Genomic DNA, 23,258 nt, shown 5'->3' on the forward strand with positions numbered 1-23,258 from the left:
ACCCTAATGTGTTGAGACTTTGTTATAGCAAAGTCTGCCTTTCACACAATTTACGGGAACTTCTGCTCCTGCTAGGCTGGGCCCAGATAGCACAGAATTAGATAAAAATGAAAGGATGTAAGTCACCTGAGCATTTTTATGCTCAAAAATAATATTACATTGGAACTGCCTTCTGATTAGATTGCTTTAGTTGCCTCCCTTTAAGTTACATGCATATTCCATTTCTTAAAAATTCATTTCTATTCCTAAAGCCACTTTTATTCACCAGGAGGGAAAGAAAAGGGCTTAAATCTGGATACGGCAAATGCTACATAGATTTAGCTTATAGAAGGCTTTGGACATATCTAAATGCATGTAAAAATTAAAAAGAAAACAACTCACATGAGGAACATAGAAATATAAAGCTTACTTCTGACTGGAGATAACTCCCAGGCTGAAACTGACAATATTGCCAGAAAGTTTTGTTACAAACATCTGAAAAAGTGGGATGACTGAAAGTGACAGTATTCACACTGCATTTGCTCTAAACTGCTCTTGCATTTTCTGATAAATAATAGAACTTTTAAAGTGAAGTAATGCTATAATCATAATACTCTTAACTAGAACATTTTTTACATAAAAGCACTATTTATTATTTACTAATGGTAAATGGTTTGCCATTTACCTCATTCTACACTGCTTTCCTTATCCCTGTTAAGAGTCAGGCACAGTTCCCAGACAGAAAATTGTGGCAGCAGATTTTTTTTTTTCCAGTAGCATCTGGTATTTTGGAGGAAAAAAAAAAAAAAAAAAACCTCTTTGAGATAATCTCATACGTGGTTAGTTTCTTTCCCAATTTTTTCCACCTTCAAACACTGAGAGAAGCTGAATTTTCATTATTTTGAGAACAGAAAAATGTTCAAGGATAATTTTTTTTAAGACAGTATACTCTTAAACTTGGGAAAGAAAGTTATTTTTGAGGAATGGCTGAGAAAGGAGCTCTAGCATTAATTCCTTAAAAAAAATAAATAAACAAAAAAATTCTGATTTTCCCAGAAGCACATGAACATGAATTCTGGTTTGCTTGCCCTCTCACCATCTAATTTTCTCTAAGAACCAAAGACTGAAACAAAATCAATATCAATTTACTTTGACTTTTCCAAAATGGAATTAAGAATTCCTTTTTTTCTGAAATAATTCCAAATCTCATGATCAAATTTCCAGTTTGGGAATACTTAATCCCCAGGTATCTTGGCGTTAGTGTATGCAAGGCAGCAGAGAAGTCTCATTTTCGGAGTGAACCTAGACAATCTCTAACTTATCTGAAAAAGCACATTAAAGCCAGATTTTGCTAGACCTTTTAGGAGTTTGGTTTTGAGAATGGTAAGCACAGAAGATTTTTACACAACATAATTGCACAACCAAAATAGTGTTTTCAGAAGATTCATCTGGTTGCAGTGTGGGGAGAGACTGGAAGGAGGCAGGCATGGAGCTGCAGCCACCTCAGAGATCAGAGAGATCTTGAAGACTGAGTGGCGATGAAAAATGGGAGAGCCAGCAAGAAATGTTTGGATTTTTTTTTGTTTGCTTGTTAATATATATTTTAAGTAGAGGCAGGAAGTGTTTCCCTTTGATGACTCCAGAGCAAGGCAGCTCCTGCAGCTTCCTGGATGACAGTCCCTGACCTCTGCCCATGGGCTCCATATGCAGGGGGCACAATCAACATGGCCTCCACCCCACGGGTCCCCAGGGATGCCCCGCTGCCCTAAGAACTGTCACATACTACCTCCTCTAAGTTCTTTTTTTGCTTTTCTGTTACATATTTTTAAATAATAATAATAATAATAATAATAATAATAATATCTTTCCTAATCTACTTTATTCTTACAATTTTATCTTAATTAAGTATTGACTCCTTAATACCAAAGCATGGTCTGTTTTTAGCTTTTCATCTCATAAGCTTTAGCCTTTTAGCCTAAACCATTACAGCTTTTACTCATGTTTTAACCTTTCATCTCAAGGGCTTATAGAATTTTATCTTTTATTTTTAAATCTCATCTGTTTTGTATTTTTAAACTCTTCACCTTTTACCTTCATAGAGATTTAACATCTCTTATTTTAGCTTCTACTTCATTCCCTTTTAGCTTACCTTATTCCCTCTTTTTTTAGACCTTAGTTTCCACTGAATCAGCTGTTCCTTTTAATTTTTAAAAAATTTTTCCTCATTTTTTTTCTTCTTTTATATTGTTTTCTGGTGGTAGCACATTTTATAATAAACTCTAAGAGGTGATAGCATGTAAAAGTCCCAAACCACTATAATTAGGAAAGTTTGACCATTTATCCCTCACCTTCACCCCCATCCCCTAACCTCCCATATCTCTATCCTTCTAGAGCTGCCTCCAATAGATTCTAGAGCCTGGATTTTTTAAAATAAAAATAAATAAACAGCTTAATTAATGAAATAAGAAACTGTTTTCACAGACCATGACCTCTGACATATAAAGCCTCTGTATTTTTGACAAATTATCCCTGTGTACGCCACCCCTGAGACTTGCCTCAGTGATGAAGAAGGTGATGTTGAAACTCCTCAGGGGAGAAAGTAGACAGCCCTCGGCCAGTCAGTTTGCACCACTTATAAACTCATCTGCTTCTCATATACTTATTTCCGGGTTAGTCTTCTTTCTCAGCAGATTCAGAGGAGGATCTTCTTGGATTAGCTCTCTTTCCTTGTTATAAAGATGAGGATAAGCTGGTCAAAGGGGGGAGTTATTGCAAATAGGACTTCTACAAACATGAATCTCATGGGCTCCTTGCTCGAGGCTGGCTGCCTATTTTTGTCATGACCCAAGCTGGAAAACCTAAGGATAGGAAGAGGACAGTTTCTCTTTCATATAACAGTAGTAACATTCCCTCAAAAAGTTTTAGGAATACAGCTGAGAATGGCTTTTCTAATCTTTTCCTTGCCTTCTTTTTATTATTATTTATATATGACAGCAGAATGCATTACAATTCTTATTACACATATAGAGCACAATTTTTCATATCTCTGGTTGTATACAAAGTATATTCACACTAATTTGTGTCTTCATACCTGTACTTTGGATAATAATAATCATCACATTCCACCATCATTAATAACCCCATGCCCCATCCTTTCCCCTCCAACCCCTCTGCCCTATCTAGAGTTCATCTATTCCTCCCATGCTCCCCTTCCCTATCCCACTATGAATCAGCCTCCTTATATCAAAGAACACATTCAGCATTTGGTTTGGGGGGATTGGCTAACTTCACTTAGCATTATTTTCTCCAATGCCATCCATTTACCTGAAAATGCCATGATTTTATTCTCTTTTAATGCTGAGTAAAATTCCATTGTGTATATATGCCACATGTTTTCTTTTAATCCATTCATCCACTGAAGGGCATCTAGGTTGGTTCCACAGTTTACCTATTGTGAATTGTGCTGCTATAAACATTGATGTGGCTGTGTCCCTGTAGTATGCTGTTTTTAAGTCCTTTGGGTATAGTTCGAGGAGTGAGATACCTGGGTCAAATGGTGGTTCCATTCCCAGATTTCCAAGGAATATCCATACTGCTTTCCATATTGGCTGTACCAATTTGCAGTCCTACCAGCAATGTATGATTGTACCTTTTTCCCCACATCCTCTCCAACACTTATTGTTGTTTGTCTTCACAATAGCTGCCATTCTGACTGGAATGAGATGATATCTTAGAATAGTTTTGACTTGAATTTCTCTGATTGCTAGAGATGATGAGCATTTTTTCATATATTTGATGATTGATTGTATATCCTCTTCTGAGAAGTCTCTGTTCAGGTCCTTGGCCCATTTGTTGACTGGGCTATTTGTTTTTTAAGTGCTTAGCTTTTTGAATTCTTTAGTTACTCTAGAGATTAATGCTCTATCTGATGTGTGAGGAGTAAAAATTTGTTCCCAGGATGGGGGCTCTCTGTTTACCTTACAGATTGTTTCTTTTGCCAAGAAGAAACTTTTTAGTTTGACTCCATCCCATTTATTGATTCTTGGTTTTACTTCTTAAGCTATAGCAGTCTTATTAAGGAAGTTGGGGCCAAATCCCCCATGATGAAGATTAGGGCCTACTTCTATTAGGGCCTTCTTCTATTAGACACAGAGTCTCTGGTTTAATTCCTAAGTCCTTGATCCATTTTGAGTTAAATTTTGTGCATGGTGAGAGATAGGGGTTTAATTTCATTTTGTTGCATATGGATTTCCAGTTTTCCCAGCACCATTTGTTGAAGATGCTATCTTTTCTCCAGTGCATGTTTTTGGCATCTTTTTCTAATATAAGATAATTATACTCTTGTGGGTTAGTCTCTGTGTCCTCTATTCCGTATCATTGGTCTACCAGTCTGTTTATGCCATGCTTTTCACAATCCAAAAACAGCCCACCTTGGTAGCAGCATCTCTATAGTCACTCCTTATCCATGCGTCTTACTACCTGCCCCTTATAAAATGCCTTTTCCCCTAAAATCCAGTGCACCTTTACTTTGCTCTGCTCTGCCCATCCCATTCCCTCTGGCTGGAATGTTCTCAACAAATCCCATCTCAATCTCTCTGCTCCCCATCCTAGTCACTTTATCCTTCCTGTTGAATTGTAATTCTGCATGTGTGTTTGTGTCCCCTCCTCACAGTCACATCCCCACCATGGGCTATTTTCACACTGAAACTGTAGCACACAATGGAATTTGAGTCCTGAGTATTGAATGAACAGACCAGGAAGTCACAACATAGATAAAGCAAAAAGAGAAACATGCAGGAAATATCAACAAATCACCAAGCTCACACAGAATAGTGATCTTTTCTACCTTCACTGTCTCTTTTATCAGCTATCAAAATTTCAACAAATTCTGGAATTCTAAATATTTTCCTTCAGTTTTAGAGTTTGACTTTTCTCTCTGCATCTACTGTGGATATGATTTTGTGTGTGTGTATCTCAAATAGTTTTTTTCCCCCTCAAATGTAAAAAAAATTATACACACAACAATAGACCAATAGTTGCTATTAGTGTATGTCTTTATGGGTGTGGATTGAGAGGGTTGTTCCTTTTTTAACTTGTCTTACTGATGTTCCCAGAAAAGTTTCATGAATTATACCATTACTCCTAGACCTGAAACTGGCAAAGGACCTCAAGTATATATAATGATGTCTGACTTTCAACACCTTTTAAATGAGGTCATCCATTATGGATTAGAATCATATGTAAATTTTGCCCTCAACACTTACCAAGTGCAAAAAATGAGCATTATTTCTCTGTTTACACAAACTTCTCTCTTTTTATTATACAAGGGCAAAATATTTTCTACTTAAGTAATCTATCTTGTCTTAAACTTATACTTTTCTCTGCCTTAAGAAGACAAATGAATGCTTTCCTAGTTTTACTTCTCCATCACTATTATTTTAATTGGCAGAGGCCAGAACAATACTCACCCTTCATGAGTATTTTAGGGCTGGGCTACACACCCCAGACCCTTTCCACTCCTAATTAGACTGGACTGACTCTCTCACAGCTTCATAAACAAATAGATAAAGATCTGAATGGGCAGTGAGTATATTTTAAATACTCTAAGTACCTGGGTCAAAACAAATGTCAAGACTGTATTGGTTTTAGCAAGTTTTGCTTGAGCAGATCTCCAAAGCAAATTGCCCAATATATTTACGTGGCTAGGTAGTGTCCATTTTTTTGTTGTTGTTTAGTCGACAGATACTTCTTGAGCAATTCCAGACATTGTGTTAGAAACTGTGACTATAATAATTACTATGACCCAGTCTTGTCCCTGTGGAATTCAGTCTAGAGAGGGAGATAAACATGGAATCCATCACCACAATGCTTGTCATTAGAATCATAAAAGATGTATTCATAGGGCACTGAGGATGAGCAGTTAACCCAGTTTAGAGAATTCAGAATTTTTTTCCAAAAGCGAGAATATTTAAGTAAAGGACAAAAAGATGAGTAGGAGGAAGAAGGTGGGAATGTGGAGGGGGAAATGTGGAGGTGGGAAGGAAGTTCTAGAAAAGGGGAACACTGTGTTCAAAAAACTGAAAGGGAAACAAACAAACAAAAAAAGACTTCAGAGGAGAAGTAATTGAGTATGGAGAAAACACTGAGAGGAAGGCAGGGAGTCAAAGCTCTACCAAGAAGGAAGCAAATGCCACACCTGAAGCTCCTGGGAAATCCGACCCACACTGGAGCTGGTGGAGAGCCGAAGCCATCTTGGTGCGGGACCACGGCAGGATCCGATTTGCCTTTCAGAAAAGTCACTTAACTTCTTTGTGAAGAACAAATGATGAGGGAAGATGGCACAAACCAGAGCCTTTCTGAGTTCCCCAGAGAGCCCCATGCGGAGAAGGGATAGCTATGAAACTTGAGGAAAGAGAACAGACTTGCAGCATGGGTAAGGAGGGAGAATTGGCTGACCTTGGTGACTGCTGTGTAGGGGAAAAGGAGGGAGGACAGGTACTCCAGAATGATTCCCAGCTGGTTGGCATCTGGGTACCACTCATCTTTATCAAGGGAGTGAAGGGAGGGATTTAGGGGTCTGGGAGGAATGCAAGCTGGCATGTTTTAAAGGCACTCTGGATCCTGAGCAGTGCTCCATTTGCAGAACTTTCTGATCTGAGCAGTAGTTTTAAGACTAGAACCATCTGCATATATACTTGGCAGCATAAGTCTCTGGCCTACTGAGGATCAGAAGTGAGGAACTATGCCAATTCCAAGGCATTTAGATATGTTTACAAAGTAGACAATTTGTCAAATTTCTTTCAGTAGCTCCCAGTTGTGTTCAGATATCCCCCTGTAGACACATCACAGATATTTCAGTAAAATACTTCTCCAATACACCAACAGAGTCTCTGAAAGACTTGAGAAGGCATTCAGGAACAATGAACGAACACAAATGCTCATTAAGCACCTCTTATCTGCCAAGGGCTGTGCTTGGTTCTGAGCTGCAGAGATGAACATGACTCAGGTCCTGCCTTCAAAGTGCTCACAGTGCAACAGGGTCCAAAGGCAATTAGCAAGTCATTAGAGCAATGTAATTACAATAAACAAGAGAGCAATGAGGAGAAAGCCTCAAACAATCAGGGAAGACCTCAAGGAAGAAGAAGTGGAGACCTTTGGGCTGAGTCTGAGGAATAGGTCCCTCAGCTGGAAGAGAAGTGGAGCAGAGAAGAGAGAAGCATCCAGGAGCACAACGCAGTCTTGTGCACTTTACATTCAGGGAATAACAGATGGGTCACCATGCCCAGAAGAAAGCAAGGTTTTAAAGTTCATCAAAAACTGTCCTGTGTGTCGCAGTTAGGAGCAAAATGAGAAAATCCTGTTGGGGAGTTGCAGAATTCCCTGGGAAAAACTGTCAGAGCCCAAGACAGGAACAGAGAAAATGGATGCAGACTGGAGAGAGAGAAGGAATGGAGAAATCAGAAAAGAACATTTTAGATGTATACCAAAATTAACACTGTACCACCACCAGGAAAAATGATTTGCATGTATGCTGACTACAATAACTTTACACTTATATGAAGTTAGAAATGCCTGGGATCAGGTCTGAACTTTTGAAATTGGTTAAAATGAAGTCAACTGCATCCTACTATAGGATCTCCCTTGGCCCTGCTGTCCATGATGGGCAGGTTGGAACTAATGAATAAAGATCTTATAATACCAAACTTGGTAGAGTAACATAGGCATGATCCCCAGGGCTGGGAAAATCTTGAATGGAGAACAAGCCTCCAATATTTGCTATATGACTTTGAACTCAAAGTCAGAAATAAACATTATACTGATGATGATCTTTCTTCCTTATGCACCGTCAGATAAAAGAAAAGGATGTGTGTGATGAGCATGTATGTGTGTATATGTGTGTGTGTGTGTGTATGAGTGTGTGTGTGTACACATGAGCTGACAATACCACAAACAATTCTTTTTTATTTTTATAAGGAATTATTATAGTAGTGAACTAGCTATAGGAGTCTATAACTGAGAAAGGTCTCAAAACTCCTTGCCCATCATGCCCAGGTGTTTTGTTGCCCAAAACCAATATTCAAGAATGCTAACTCAGTGATAGAGGGCTTACCTAAATACAAGGTCCTGGTTTTGATTCCCAGTACTGAAAAAACAATCCATAAGCACTCCAGGTTGGTTCCAACTAGTAGATGTTTCAATTGCCTTAAAAAGTGTGAGATCTTGCATATTTTCTTAACTCATAGCACCTAACAACAACAAAGCAAAACCAAAACTGTGGAGAGTTAACTCATTGTGTCCCATCATCCCATCAGTAGGACACTTATAAAAAATTTACATTGAACGATTTTGTAGGTGTCCTATATATAAGATGATGGGATATAATAACAGCTTTTTCTGAGTTGATGGTTAACTCTTCATTCCCCAAAGGATATTCTTTGAATCTCACATCAAGCCACCTAAAGACAATATAAATACAGGCATGTTTTAAAAATCTTTCTACAAATAGCTTCAATTGTCTTTAGAACTTTCATGTGTAAGATTACCTAATCGTTCTTTACCTTTCCTAGGAGTTTAATCTCATTGTCATTAAAATTCTGAAAATTCACTGATGCTGAAGAGACATATGTACAAATATACATTCTTCCAAGTTCAGAAACAGGTGTCTCTCTTTTGCTTCTACCAGCAGCATCTTCTCCTCCCAGGACTCTTACTCTTTTGATCTTTCATCCCTGAAGCTGGTGTTTACCCTGGAGCTGACATTTCAACATCAACCCACCAGGTGTCCACAGTCCTGTCTCTCGACACTCCTGTAACAGATGGTGCAAATGGCCTGGCACATATATTCTGATTCATTGCAAAAACCAAACTGCCAGACTGCTGACTGGCTTGGCAAGAAAAAAAGAAAGTTGTTGCCTAAAAAATCATTATGAATTATCCTGCATGTGGTGACTTTGGACATGCCCCTGCTTAAAGACAATTAATATTTTTATTTAACCAGAATAAATAAAAAGTTTTAGAGGTCTGCCCTGTTTGCAAAGACTGCAAAAGGCAATAGGTACTTGTCCTTATAGAATAAGAGGCAAATAATGGAATTTAAAAACAAAAGTACATCAAATGCAAATTTTTGAAAAATTTTAATTGAGCACATGGGAACAGTAAAAGTGTTTTTAGACTTTTTTTTCCTGATACTGTTCCAAAAACTCTAATACTAAACTGCTTCTTAATACTATTAATAGTTTTCAAAATTAAAGAATATTTTCCAAATACATTTTATAAGTTAGCTATTTTGTACAAAATGATTCTTACTTTTTTGTCAGTTCGGAAAAGGCTACTTTGAAAATGTATCAGATTTCTACCAGGCAAAACCACGTACACACATGCAGAGAGAGAAGAGAGGTGAATCTAAATGTTTTCATTGAATAGTCATAGGCTCGGAATTAGATGTTGAATTCCTCTCTTTCACATCCATCATTTTTCACTAATCCTACTTTAGGTCATTTTAAAGTCTGCCATCCACTACCCCTTCTAGAAAGTTTTCTTATGCCTCCTTATAAGAAATACCCACTCTTCATGGTTTGGGCATCCTCACTTCCTACCCTATGTCCCAGAGCTTATCACCCTGTATCACAGTTTTTGGAATGAGTAACAGGCCAAAGACACGGATGTCTTTGTTCAGTGTTTCCCCTACACTTGGTCATGTGACCCACCCTATACCACAAGACTCCTGGCTTGAGGCTCCTGTCCTCCTCGGCCATCCTAACCAGCCACTTTCCAGTAAAGACAGAATTCTACCACCTACACCCCAATATATAGGCCTATTCCAAGATTTCTTTATCAGAAGTGGAAGCACATTATGGACTCAGCATGCTTGGTAGCTGAGCCTAAGTAAAAAGAGAAAATCTTAAAGAAGCCAAAATAATTAAACACATACATACACACCCGCACAAGCGCACAAAAGGCAAGTTTTGTAAGGAGGAACAAACTTAAGAATGACAACACAATTCTCATCAGAAATCATGTAAGAAAAGAATATGGCAACATCTTCAAAATACTAAAAAAATAAAACTATAAAACTATCAATTTGAGATTCTCTGAAAATATCTTTCCAAAAACAAAGGTCCTAGGCCTGGGCCTGGGTTCTGGCATGGGTCGGCAGGTTGCCACATGCACCATAGAGCACTAATCTCCAGGATATATAAAGAACTCAAAAAACTTAACACCAAAACAAACAAACAAACAACCCAATCAATAAATGGGCTAAGGATCTGAACAGACACTTCTCAGAAGATATACAATTGATCAACAAATATATGAAAATATGTTCAATATCTCTAGTAATTTGAGAAATGCAAATCAAAACTACTCTAAGATGACATCTCACACCAATCAGAATGGCAGTTGTCAAGAATACAAGCAACAATAAGTGTTGGCGAGAATGTGGGGGAAAAGGCAGACTCCTACTTTGCTGGTGGGACTGCAAATTTGTGCAACCAATCTGGAAAGCAGTATGGAGATTTCTTAGAAAACTTGACCCAGCTATCCAACTCCTTGATCTATACCCAAAAGACTTAAAAACAGCAGACTATAGTAATGCAGCCACATCAATGTTTACAACAGCTCAATTAACAATAGCTAAACTGTGGAACCAACCTAGATGCCCTTCAGTAGATGAATGGATAAAGAAACTGTAGTATAAACATACAATGGGATATTACTCAGCATTAAAAAAGAATAAAATTATGACATTTTCTAGTAAATGGATAGAGTTGGAGAATATCACGCTAAGTGAAGTAAGCAGATCCCCCAAAACCAAAGGCCAAATGTTCTCTCTGATAAGTGGATGCCAATCCATAATGCAGGGGGTGGGGCATGGGAAAAATGGAGGAACTGTGATTGGGCAGAGGGTAGGGTAGGGAGGAAATAGGATGTGGGGGCAGGAAAGATGGTGGAATGAGATGGACATCATTGCCCTAGGTACATGTATGACCGCACATATGGTACAATACTCTACATCGTGTACAACCAGAGAAATGAGAAGTTGTGCTGCAATTGTGTACAATGAATCAAAATTCATTCTGCTGTCATACTTACCTAGTTAGAATAAATTAATTAATTAATTAAAAAAGAAAAGGTGGGGGGAAAAAGCCAGAAGCAGCCTTACACAGAAAGTACTTCTGTAAGGCTGTCTCCGACAACTACCTGTTTAAGCATGGACTGATGCCACCTTGTTAATGACACCTGTAGCCAAAGATAATTGATTGATTCAAAATGACTTACAAAGTCCTCGTTTTGCCTTTAAAAACTTGTTCCTGCTTCAACATCTTTGAATATGCTCATAGTATACTGTGTCGTGTGCAGCCCCATTGCAATGCTCTGCTGTTCCTAAATAAATTTATTTATCTTTGATGAATCACTCCACATTTTTTATTTAGGGTGACAGTCATAAATCAAAAAAAGATCACTGAAATAATAAAACTAAGGGTTAGAGCTAATAAGCCAGTAAATTAGATTAAGTTAAATCTTTAAAAATACTTAATTTATTCAATAGAAGGCAGGAAAGAAGACATAGGGAGCAAAGAATACATGAGACAAATATAAAAAGAAGACAGATTTAAACCTATCATATCAACAATTACATTAAATGTAAGTGGTATAAATACCCCAATTAAAGATCAGAGGCTGTCAGATTAGATTTATGAAGCCTGATTTTATGACCCAACAATAAATTCACGTTAAATATAAAGACACAGATTATGCACAAAGAAGTAGAAAATTCTAACACAAATCAAAAAAATGTTGGCATGGCTGAATTAATATCAGATAAAGCAGATTTCAGAGCAAAGTATAGTGGTAAGGATAAAAAAAAAACTGGTGCTTCATGATAATCAATGGGGAAATTCACCAAGAGGTGAATAAACATTATATACTAATAAAACAGAGCTTCAGCATGAAACAAAAACTGATGGAACTACAAGTAAAAATAGATGTATGATTGGAGATATTTCAATACATGTCTTTTGATAATGGACAAAAAATAGACAGAAAATCATTAATGTTATTCAAGACTTAATAACGCCATCAGCAAGCTTGACCTAGTTGATGTGTACATTCCACCACCAGCAGAATACACATTCCTTTTGACTGCACAGGAACATTGTTCAAAATAGACCACATTCTGAGCCATAAAACAAGTGTCAATAACTTTAAATAAAGGTTTCAATTTATATGAAATATATTCTCTGACCATAGTGGAAGTAAATGAAAAATTAGTAGCAAAAAATTATGTGGAAAACACTCACCTATGTTTTAGGGAATTAAGTAACACACTTCTAAATAATCCATTGGTAACAGATGAAAACAAAGAGTATATTGAGAAGAGTGAAGATGGTGGTATGACATATTAATATTTGCAGGAAGCCACAGAAGAAATATTTACGAGGAAATCTATAATAGTAAATGCACACATTTTATATAACATCAAAGCATCTCCACAAAAGAAAATATCTGCAAATTCAACATCATCAAAATTAAAACTTCTGCTCTTGGAAAGACACTATTAAGAGAATGAAAAGACAAGCAAGACACAGACCCTGAGAAAATATTTACTAATGATATATCTGACAAATAACTTTTACCAAAAATAAATAACTCTTAAAATTATAATAAGAGAGCCAATCAATTTTTAGAAATAGTTACTATTTGAACAGCTACATTGCAGGGATGGTAAATAAGCTCATGAAAATGTGCTCTATATCATTCATCATTTTAAAAATGTAAAGTCCTACTAGTACTACACATCAGAATGACGAAAGGTAACAAGATCTGATAATAGCAAGTAGTAGAAGGGATATATAAAAACTGTAATTCTCACAAATTGCAGAAATGTATAATTGTGCAATCACTTTGGGAAATAATTTGGCAATTTCGTAGAAAGTTAAATATATGCCAATAGTATGATGCAGACATTCTACTCCTATGTATTTACCCAAGAGAAAAGAAAGCATATGCCCATAAAAAGACTTGTGTATGAGGTTTTAGCAGCTATACTTTACTAGATCAAAACTGGAAGCATCCAAAATGTCCACCAGCAAGAAAACTGTGGTATATCCATACAATGTTGTGCCACTTGCCAATTCAAAGGAAAACAAATACACTGATTAACACTACAGCATGGATGAAATTCAAAATAATTATGCTGAGTGAAAAGTTCCAAACCCCCCTCCAAAAAAACGAGTAAATACTATATTATTCCATTTATATGAAGCTCTATAAAATACAAATTAATCTATTGTGGTAAAATCAGGCCAGTGGCTGCCTGGAAATCCAACAGAAATCTGGGAGGGTCACAAGGAAGTATTGATACATTCATTATCTTGATTGTAATGAAGATGTTATGAGTATACACATGACAAAATTGTACATATACAATATGGTGTATGTCAATCATACATAAAGCTACTAGGAAACAAAATACCACCACCACTTTGTCTAAGGTCCAATCTGCAAATATTAAAGACATTGGCTATCAAAGATATCCAATTGCATGGCTTTCAATATACCATTTTTTTGAACAGAAAGGTTAAATTATTTGTTTAAAGGCATACAGAACTTACTGTAATTCTCACAGTAAGTTTGGAAAATGGAGATGTGTTTAGTTGAAAAACCACAAAATAAAGATTTGTCTTCTTCATACAAATAGATACATTATTTTGTGCCAGTCTAGACAGTGAAATTTTTCCATCTGTAGATTCTTATACTGTAAATGAAGTAAAAAGAAGTGATAGGGTCATGTTGAGTTGCATTCTTTTGTTCATGTTTCTAACTCCATGGAATGTTAAATAAATGTTATTGGATACAGAAAAAAAATTGTTTTAACATATTATATAAATCATGAAAAATACAAGTGTCAATATAATAGTTAGCATCTAAAACATATGCTTTGGAATCATCAGGTTCAATTCCAGCTCTGCCTATTCCAGCCATATGTTAACAGATAATTCACTTAGCTTGTCTCTACCTAATGGCTCTTCTTTACAATGGAGCTGAGAAGCATTTCCCATCAGGTTTCCATGAAGGTTAAATAGAATAAGACAGGTGTTGCATTTATCACAATGAGTAGAAGACAATGAGAGAGAGAAAGAGAAGAGAGAGAGGCATAAGATGAAGTTGGAATATTTAGACAGGAGAAATATCTCTTCTTGTTTCAAGGTAGGTGTTATTCATAATTCTCTGCTGCAAGAGGAAAAGATAAATAGCAAGACTATTAACAGATAGTTGTCTTACCCATCAGCACTTAAAACTGAAATGGAAATTTTGAGTATTATTTGGAATAACAGGTATCTTAGAAAGCAGAATTCTGCCAAGCTTAAATCCTGACAAGTAGTGTTAAACATATAAATTTCAAAGTATTTTGGGAGGTGGGATGTGTGCAGTACAGGAGATTGAACTCAAGGGCAATCAACCACTGAGCCACATCCCCAGCCCTATTTTGTATTTTATTTAGAGACAGGATCTCTCAGAGTTACTTAGCACCTTACCATTGCTGTGGCTGGCTTTGAACTTGCAAACCTCCTGCCTCATCCTCACGGGCCACTGGGATCACAGGTGTGCGCCATCATGCCTGGCAATTAATTTTTTTAAAAGGACAAAATGCCCAGGCCAGAGAAATCTTGTGAAATATGTCTGAGCCTGAAGTCCAGATGATCTTATCTCACCCTCTCCTGAACACCATCATCCACTGGAATCCTCCACCTATTGACCTTCGGACACTCCAAATACCGAGTGCCTAGCCTTGATTCTTTTTTTTTTTTTTTAATGCTGCTATAATCATTACCCCACCACATACACTCACAGATCTCCATGTCTTCCCTACCTCCACTGTGGCTTCACTGTGGCAGTGACTACTTCCCCACCACAGAGAGCTAGGACCTCTTCCCCATCAGATCTCCAAATTCCATCCATTTGCCACCTACTCTGTCTTCTCTGTTCTGTTTTCACTCTGTCTCAATCTCTTTAGTTCTGGAAGTAATAATCTCTCCCCTGAAATATGATGTTAGCTTCCTAACTCATCACCTTGTCTCTTTCCAAATCACCTTCCATGGGGCTCAGGAACATCTTTCTAAATTATAAGGGCAACCAAGTTGCTCTGCTGATTAAATCCTCTACTGCCTCCCCCAGTACCTACAAGATAAACACAAGCTCTTTCACAGTGGCATAGAAACTGCCTTCTGAGGTGGCTTTTATTTAGACCTACAGCCACTCAGCTGCCTTTACCCTCTTTATGTTTCAGCAATAATTAATTTATACTTACTACAATACACCGTATTTCTGTGCCTTAGTCATGCAGTTCCTTCTGGTGGAATGCATCTCCTCATCTCCTCTTAATCACCTAGGAACTCAAGGAACTTCCATGGCACACACCCATGTGGCCCCCTGCCCCCCTGGCTAATTACTGTTGTATTGATATTTATACAATTGCCTATATTAGACTGCCCTGTAAGTATCCATTTATGTGATTGTCTGTCACACTCAGCTGTCAATTTCTCAGGTTTATGGATTGACAAAGCATCAATATCGCCTTGTTATCTAACTCTGTGTTTAACATAGGGTGAGAGCTCAATCTATCTTTTAATCCGGTGTGACTGTTTCATGCCTCTTGATTCTCTTCATGTTTATACAGATAATAATTTTTCAGGATCTATTCTGGGAATTTTTGCATGCCTAGATTATAATGCCTAATAGAAATCAACTTTGAAGTAAAGTGTCTTCTTTAATTTGAACCAAAAGAGGCTACACTGATAAAGGATTTGAAAAGGGGGCATGGAGTCGAATATCAGGGTGAAAGCTCACTAGTCCTGAAGTTGATGCTATAGGAAAAGATCATGCCATTCTGGCATTGGAAAGGTGGCTGGCAATTTGAGAGAATTTGGAAATCATTGATGTTGATGTTTCTGGGACCATAAATCAGTCTTTAACTCTCTCTCTCTCTCTCTCTCTCTCTCTCTCTCTCTCTGGCAGGTGGTGCCCTTCACCATGAAAAGAGGCTCTGTCATGATGAGTCAAATGTTTATTGAGTTGAGTCAGCAGCAGCAGCTCTTCCATGTCAGTACTCAACTAAATGCTAACAACACATCATTAACAAACTGCAAAGCCCATGTGTCTCCTCGTGACAGTCAGTATTAAACTGGAAAATGTTTCAAGGCAACTCTGCTAAACCCAACAGCATTGAAAAGCAGCAATCAATCAGTTCCTTAACCTCCTCTATGGCACACCATGGTTATGTAATTAATTGTTTCTTTTAATGGTCTTAACACTTCCTCATACCATCTTTAAACATCTCCTCTGCACTTTCTTTATCTTTTATGTGAAACTTCTTTCCTTCTGTCACCACTAAATCTAAAAAAAGATAAAGATTTCTTGAACTTACCGAGAAAAGCATACAAGCTCAAATTCATCAGTATGGAACCATCTTTTTGGCCAGACAGAACCCAGCACCCTTGAGTATGTTACCACATGAATGGCAAGCCAATTTCTCACACACATGGGGGCTGAAACTTTCTTTGAATGGAAAGTTCCTCTCTACTGAAAATATCCAGTCCTACCATATAAAAAATACATGTTCTGTGGTTGAACAGAAAGACCTGTCTCCACTAACGAATACAGTCCAATATTTGAAGATTTCAGTCAAATGAGATTCCCTTGTGGCAACGAGGTAACTCCCAGGATAGAGGGAATACTCCGTATTGGAAAATTCAACTCTACTCTTTCAAGAAAAATGGTTCAGCTTGATTCACTCAGTTTTTACTAGTGCAGATAAATGTTTATTTAGTCTATTATCTGTCTGATATTGCATAAGCCACATTTATTTCTTCCACTTCAGCAGAATTCTTGACTCGAAATTAAATACGTGCATTCAGACAATGGAGAATTCTTCAGCACTAAAAAGAAATGCACTATCAAGCCATGAAAAGACATGAAGGAAATTTACATGCATGGAAGCAAAACCAACCTGAAAAAGAATGCATACCACTCTAGAAAAAAACAGGCAAGACAGAGAAAAATCAATTAAAAGGTCAGTGTGTGCCAGAGCTGGAGAGAGAGAGAGGAATGAATACTTGAAGCACAGAGGATTTCTAGGGCTGTGAAAATATGAAGTGTGATAATATCACTGTGAATACACGTCATCATACATTTATCAAAACCCACGAAATCTACATCAAGAGTGAATCCTAATGTACAGTCTGGACTTAGGTGGCTAATTATGTGTCAGCGTAGACTCAACAGTTGCAATGAATGTATCACTCTGCTGGAGGATGTGGAGGATCTTATTAATGGGGATAACTACACATGTGGGGATTAGAGGTACATGCAAAATCTCTGGACCTTGTGCTCAGTTTTGCTGTGAACCTGAAACTGCTTTAAAAATAAAGTTTATTAGTTAAAAAGAAATCAAATATCTGATGAAGAGCCCTCTCCAGCTGCTCATATAGAGGAATATCTTGTTTGTATTATTGCCCATTCTAGGCTTTCTCAGATATGGGAAGAACCTTAGAATATGTCTTTAGATTTCTATTTTTTAAATGTAATAATATAAAGGAATATCTTGTTTGTCTTATCCATTCTAGGCTTTCCCAGATAGGGGAAGAATCTTAGAATATGTGTTTAGATTTCTATTTTTTAAATGTAATAATATAAAGGAATATCTTGTTGGTCTTATTGACCATTCTAGGCTTTCCTAGATATGGGGAAGAACCTTAGAATATATCTTTAGATTTCTATTTTTTAAATGTAATAATAGATTTCATGCCTGGCCCCAAGAAGTCTAGATACAAGACAAGCTGAACTCAAAATAGTTCAGACACATACCTTGCTTAACTACCTCCCCCGCATCAGAGGAACCTGGATCTCCAAAGAGAATAAATGTAATGGGATTCAATTTTAATCAGCGTAATTGTTGTTGCCTTGGTACTGAACTATTACATTTTTATTTGCAGATATCAATTTCACGGAAAATAAATTGCAGTGGGTGAAAAATGCCCTAGAACCATATCATAAAAATCCTCCTAGTTCACCACACACTAAGCTATTAGCTGCCACAGCCTTACTTAGAGCATATGTGCCCCTCTCAAACCAGACGCCCTTCAAATCAAGATAAAATTTATAAAGGCACATAAGTTTCTTTCCAGCCTTCTGCCACCAGTTTCCTAACACACGGTCAGCCGGTTTGCTCCTTTCCCCAATACTTTTTCCTGGCCCATGCTCACTTGCACCATAAAACCTTATTTTAATAAACTATAAAATTAATCAGAACTTAAAATACATGGCCATTGCATGCAGTGATAAAAAAACATCATCTTCTAAATAGATCTGGGTATAAGCAACTGCAAGCCAAATTTGCAAGATTTTACAAGGGTGTGCATAATGTCTTTCCCAGCAGCATGGACTTGATGTTGCCTGTCTCTCAGAACTTAAAGGGATATAGGCCCTCCCATGAAAGATAGCTGAGAGCATTCATGCTGTTTTACATTTGGAGCAAAGATTTCCTAATTATTTCCTCACTGGTCCTTTGCTTTTGTAGCTTTCACTTGAGCAGGTAGGGTGGAGCCCATTTCCCCTTTGGCAATGGGTTACACTGTTCTCAGGCAATAAAACTTAGACCTCCCTGACTGAGGCGCTCCTTCCAAGTTTGATGGCCCTCTCAGTTTTCCACTCTTAAGCAGTGGGTCCCTGGAGCACACACACATTCAGTTTATATTACATACTCTTTCTTATAAAAACAAATGCAAAGTGCTGTCCTACAATGACTGAAACCAACCTTCCCCTCCCCACCTCCATTCACAGTGATATTCATACCCTGCAATCCACAAACAGAAAAATACAAATGGTGCTCAGAAACAGGCTCTGGTGAATTGCCTGCAGGCTGAATGCCTCCATTTGGGCAGTTGTCTTATAATTTTTTTATTTGTTTCTGTGGCACTACCCCAAGTGCTTGCAAAAAGTAAACCAAATTAACATTCTGTCTTCACGCTGCTTCCTATCCTCTGCGTTATTTGGCAGCTTGGGGGAAAGTCCATGCCCACTTCACACTGACAGGAAGCTTTCTGAGCTGGTACCGTAGGTGGTCTCACACCTGCTTCTTGAGCCAGAGCACCAGCAGCTGTTATTCTAAGACCTGATCTGAGTAGGTCAAATTTTGTGAATACATTTCCATGGTTGCCATTTATGAGGTAATGTTTATGGCTTCAGACCATGTGAATTGCTGTGTACCTGAATGAAGAAATAAAAATTTCACAGCATCATCAAAAAAAATTTTTTTTTCATGGAGAACATCCACCCAACCACAAGATCCTCCCACATTTAAATTTAGTCACAAACCAAAGCCAAAAAAAAACAAACCAGTGCATTAAAACATGAAGCACAGCAATGTCCTTGACTGTGCCTCATATATTTTCAGCTTAAATGTTCCCCGCAGTCAACAACCTGTGTCTGTGACAGCACCCCTCTGCCAAAGATTTCACATGCCTTAGGTCTCCCACCTTAAAGAGTGAGGGTATAGATGTATATTTCAGATGGGAAAACTAAAACAACTAAACTCCAAAACTAAAAGGATCCAACAAAAATCAATGAATGAAAACATGTCTGAAAGTGAAAGCCTACTACGTGTTGTGTGTATAGTCATACAGATTGTACAGTGGGCCCCAAATAGGCAGAGGGAAAAAAAAAAAACTCTCATGCCAGATTCTTCTCATTCAAGCTATATAATGTGAACTCCACTGTAAATTGTTTTATATGTTTTCAAGCCACCTGTGGACTAACCAAGTGTGAACAGCTCTAAACCTCTCTAAATCCTATGCACCTGACATGAAAAATATGTTAGTCAAAATATGTTTCTCTGGATTCAGCAATTTTAGTGATCATTCTGAAAATTTTTAAGGACAGAAATTCCTCCAGGATAGAACCTATTTTATGCTTCAAAAACTTTTCAACATAACATCAAATAGGTTATGACACAGTGTTATCAAATTCCCCATCAAGACCCCGACCTTTTAATTTCTTGGCATTAATGTTCATTTCTAGGAATTATCAGTCTTTTCTTTCTTTTTCCTTCTTCTGCCTCACTAGTATTACCATGTGTACACACATATGCTCATCCTTATACACGTTCCATTTTGTACGTAAGAATAAAGAAAAGCATTTCATGAGCATAAAAACCATGAAACTAACAAAGATTAACACATAGATGTGATTCGCCCAATGTAGACCTCATGGTCTTGGTTTCCTGAAGGATGATGTCCACTGAGTCACATTTTTATGCTAGGTCTTTAACTTGAAGTGAAGAAGGATCATGAAGAACTTGACCTGCTACTTCTTTCAGGGTTCACAATATAATGTTCCACATTGGAAGCCCATGCCCACTTCACACTGACGGGAGGCTTTCGGGGGTAGTACTGTAGGTACTTGAAAAGCTTTTCTTTCTCTCAGGAAAAAAAAAATTAGAAAAGCTTACTGTACTGGTAAAAGCAGGGTCTAATCTGGAATCAGATTGCCTGGTTCAAACCTCAGCTCCACTACTTAGGGCCATGGGTTACTGGGAAAGTTTCTTAACCTCTCAGTGCCTTTTTTTTTCCTTATCTACAGAATGAAAATTATTGGAGTTGGCAAGGGGCTATGAGATACGTATATGAAAACCAGAACAGTATCTATCTCATCATGATAGGTTTTTATTATTTGTGAATAATAAGAACTACCTTACTGTCCACATTCTCCTTTTCATTTTGACCACCAGGAAACTTAGGTCAAATTTCCAGCCCAACTATAGTAACTGATAATGCTTTATAACCTAAATATCAATGTTGTATTTGTTTTTTCTTCAGTCTCACTTTGTTCAAATCTACATTGTTTTCCCATTTTGACTTTTATTATTAAATTGTAAATACTTTGGTAACATGATTTAAATTCTTTGTACAAGAAGAAAGAGAAGAATATGTAAAAGTAACCCTAGAAATTATCAATAAATTTTAGCTACAAGTATTTAAATTTGGAAATACCATGACAATCCGAGTTGCTAAAGTGAGTATAATGTAAAAGAGGAAATCTAGGCACTGTATTATGACTTATCATACAAGAACAGCTATAGATCAAAAAAGAATGGTTTTCCTTGAAAAGAGAAACTAAAATGAATTTTTCCCACGGGGGCACTCATTTTACATAACACTCTCTTGGGAATTTGGTTGCCATGAGTGCATTTTCTAAAACTCTGATTGACACTGAAAATTGGGGGGGGGGAGGGAAACCCTGAGCAGTTTAAATTGCCAAACTGAGAACAAACCCTGAAATACAGTGCCTATATTAAGGTCACCTCAGTGAACTATTTTAAAAAATAGGAACCATCAATCTTCAAAATTACTGTGTTAGATACCATTCCCTCAGTGGACAGGTGGTATATTCTCTGGAAGGACTGGGTGGCATGCTTCATGAATACAAAGCAGTTACCGTGTAGACAAGGTCTATGCCAAGGAATTAGATGGAATGGAAGGATAGATGCTTGGGATGACAAAAATTCCAAACATCTTTTCCCAAACATTTGGGAAGGTTTTAGGGATATGAGTAGGTACCCTAATCAGTATAAGAGATGTCATTTACAATCCTATGCCACTCGATTTATTTCGCCATCTCCCTTCCAACTCTGCTTTTAGTTGTGGTTCTGGAATCTCTGCAGAAGAACTAGAACTAAGTTGCCATCATCACAGAAAACATCAGATTCAAGTTGTAAATGCTGGTGAGCACACCCAACCAGTAAACATCGTCTCCATCAGGGTCACAGATGTTGCTGAAATCACAGCAGACTTTGATGGTTTAAGGAGTAAAATGTAGCCTGTGTCCACTAAATCAACTATCCTCATAGTACTTTGGTGAGAAGAGCTTCTGCATATTGCCCTAACCCATCGTATAGAGCCAGAGATAAACAATTTGCTCAAGAACATGTATGCCGGGCTGGGGATGTGGCTCAAGAGGTAGCGCGCTTGCCTGGCATGTGTGCGGCCTGGGTTTGATCCTCAGCACCACATACAAACAAAGATGGTGTGTCCGCCAAAAACTAAAAAATAAATATTAAAATTCTCTCTCTCTCTCTCTCTCTCTCTTATGTATGCCACATGGCAGCAACTTGAGTTAATGCATTCAACTGAAGACAACTTCTGCAGAAGGTCCCCGAATTCGAAACTGAAGATTTAAAATCTTATTCCGTGACATGAGCATATTGAATTATTAACAGCCCTAAATGCACTCCTAATAACACTACTTGGTCCCAAACACCCTTGTATTATAGACTTTCTAATATTTAAAGATTTATCTAGTGATGATTAAATCAGGACAATTAGCTTATCCATCACCTCAACTTTTATCATTTATTTATATGAATATATTCAAAACCCTCTTATGTAACATTTAATTTCAAAGAATTAAATGTTACATGATGCATACATAAATTGAAATTGTCATATTGTACTCCATAAATACTTATAATTATTAGGTTCTTACTTTGTAAAATAAATATGACCTAGGTTCAGCCAAGTTTCTTTCAACAGGAAAATTATTGATGGCATATGCCAGAGTAGCTTCAGTAAAGGTACAGAAGTGTCAGGTACGAAAAGTTTTAGGAGAGATCAGTGGTGAAAGAAAAGACTTCAAGAGTAAAGGTTTTGGTTTGTTTGTTTTGTTTTAATGTTTGGCTGTAAAGGGGGAGGGTGTTAATTTAAGGGTGACTTCCTCAAGCAGTTGTGCCATGAGAGTCTCTGAGGTCATCCAGAAAGTGTGTTGCAGGGATCTTGGAGGATTTCAGTGAGGAGATCTCAGGCAACCTCCAGAGAACATCCACCCATGCCCCATTTGAGAACATCATTGTATAGAGGTGCTGAGCACCTCTCCTGGGAGAATTCCTCTCTTCCTATAACTCTCCCTACTCACTTCCCACAGAGGGGTAACTTCTAGAGGGACATCCCTCCCAAATTAGAAGGAGTTGGGGTCTATAGCACAGGTGAAAAAGAGTGATCATGATCGAAGGAAGGAATATTTGTAATTGGGAAGATGGAAGGTAAAGACTTTTGCTGGAAGCACCTCTGCCTGATGGCCTCTGTGTTTATCCCTGTGGTGTAGATAGCAGCTTCCTGTGTGGCCAAAAACTACCGTGACAAAGGACACTCAGTAGTAGGAAGTTAGGGAGAATAATCCAGATCAGAAATCACAGTGGTGGGAAATGGGAAACAGAGAAAGAAAAACAG

Source organism: Ictidomys tridecemlineatus, chromosome 6 (assembly GCF_052094955.1).
Source record: "Ictidomys tridecemlineatus isolate mIctTri1 chromosome 6, mIctTri1.hap1, whole genome shotgun sequence".
NCBI lineage: Eukaryota > Metazoa > Chordata > Mammalia > Rodentia > Sciuridae > Ictidomys > Ictidomys tridecemlineatus.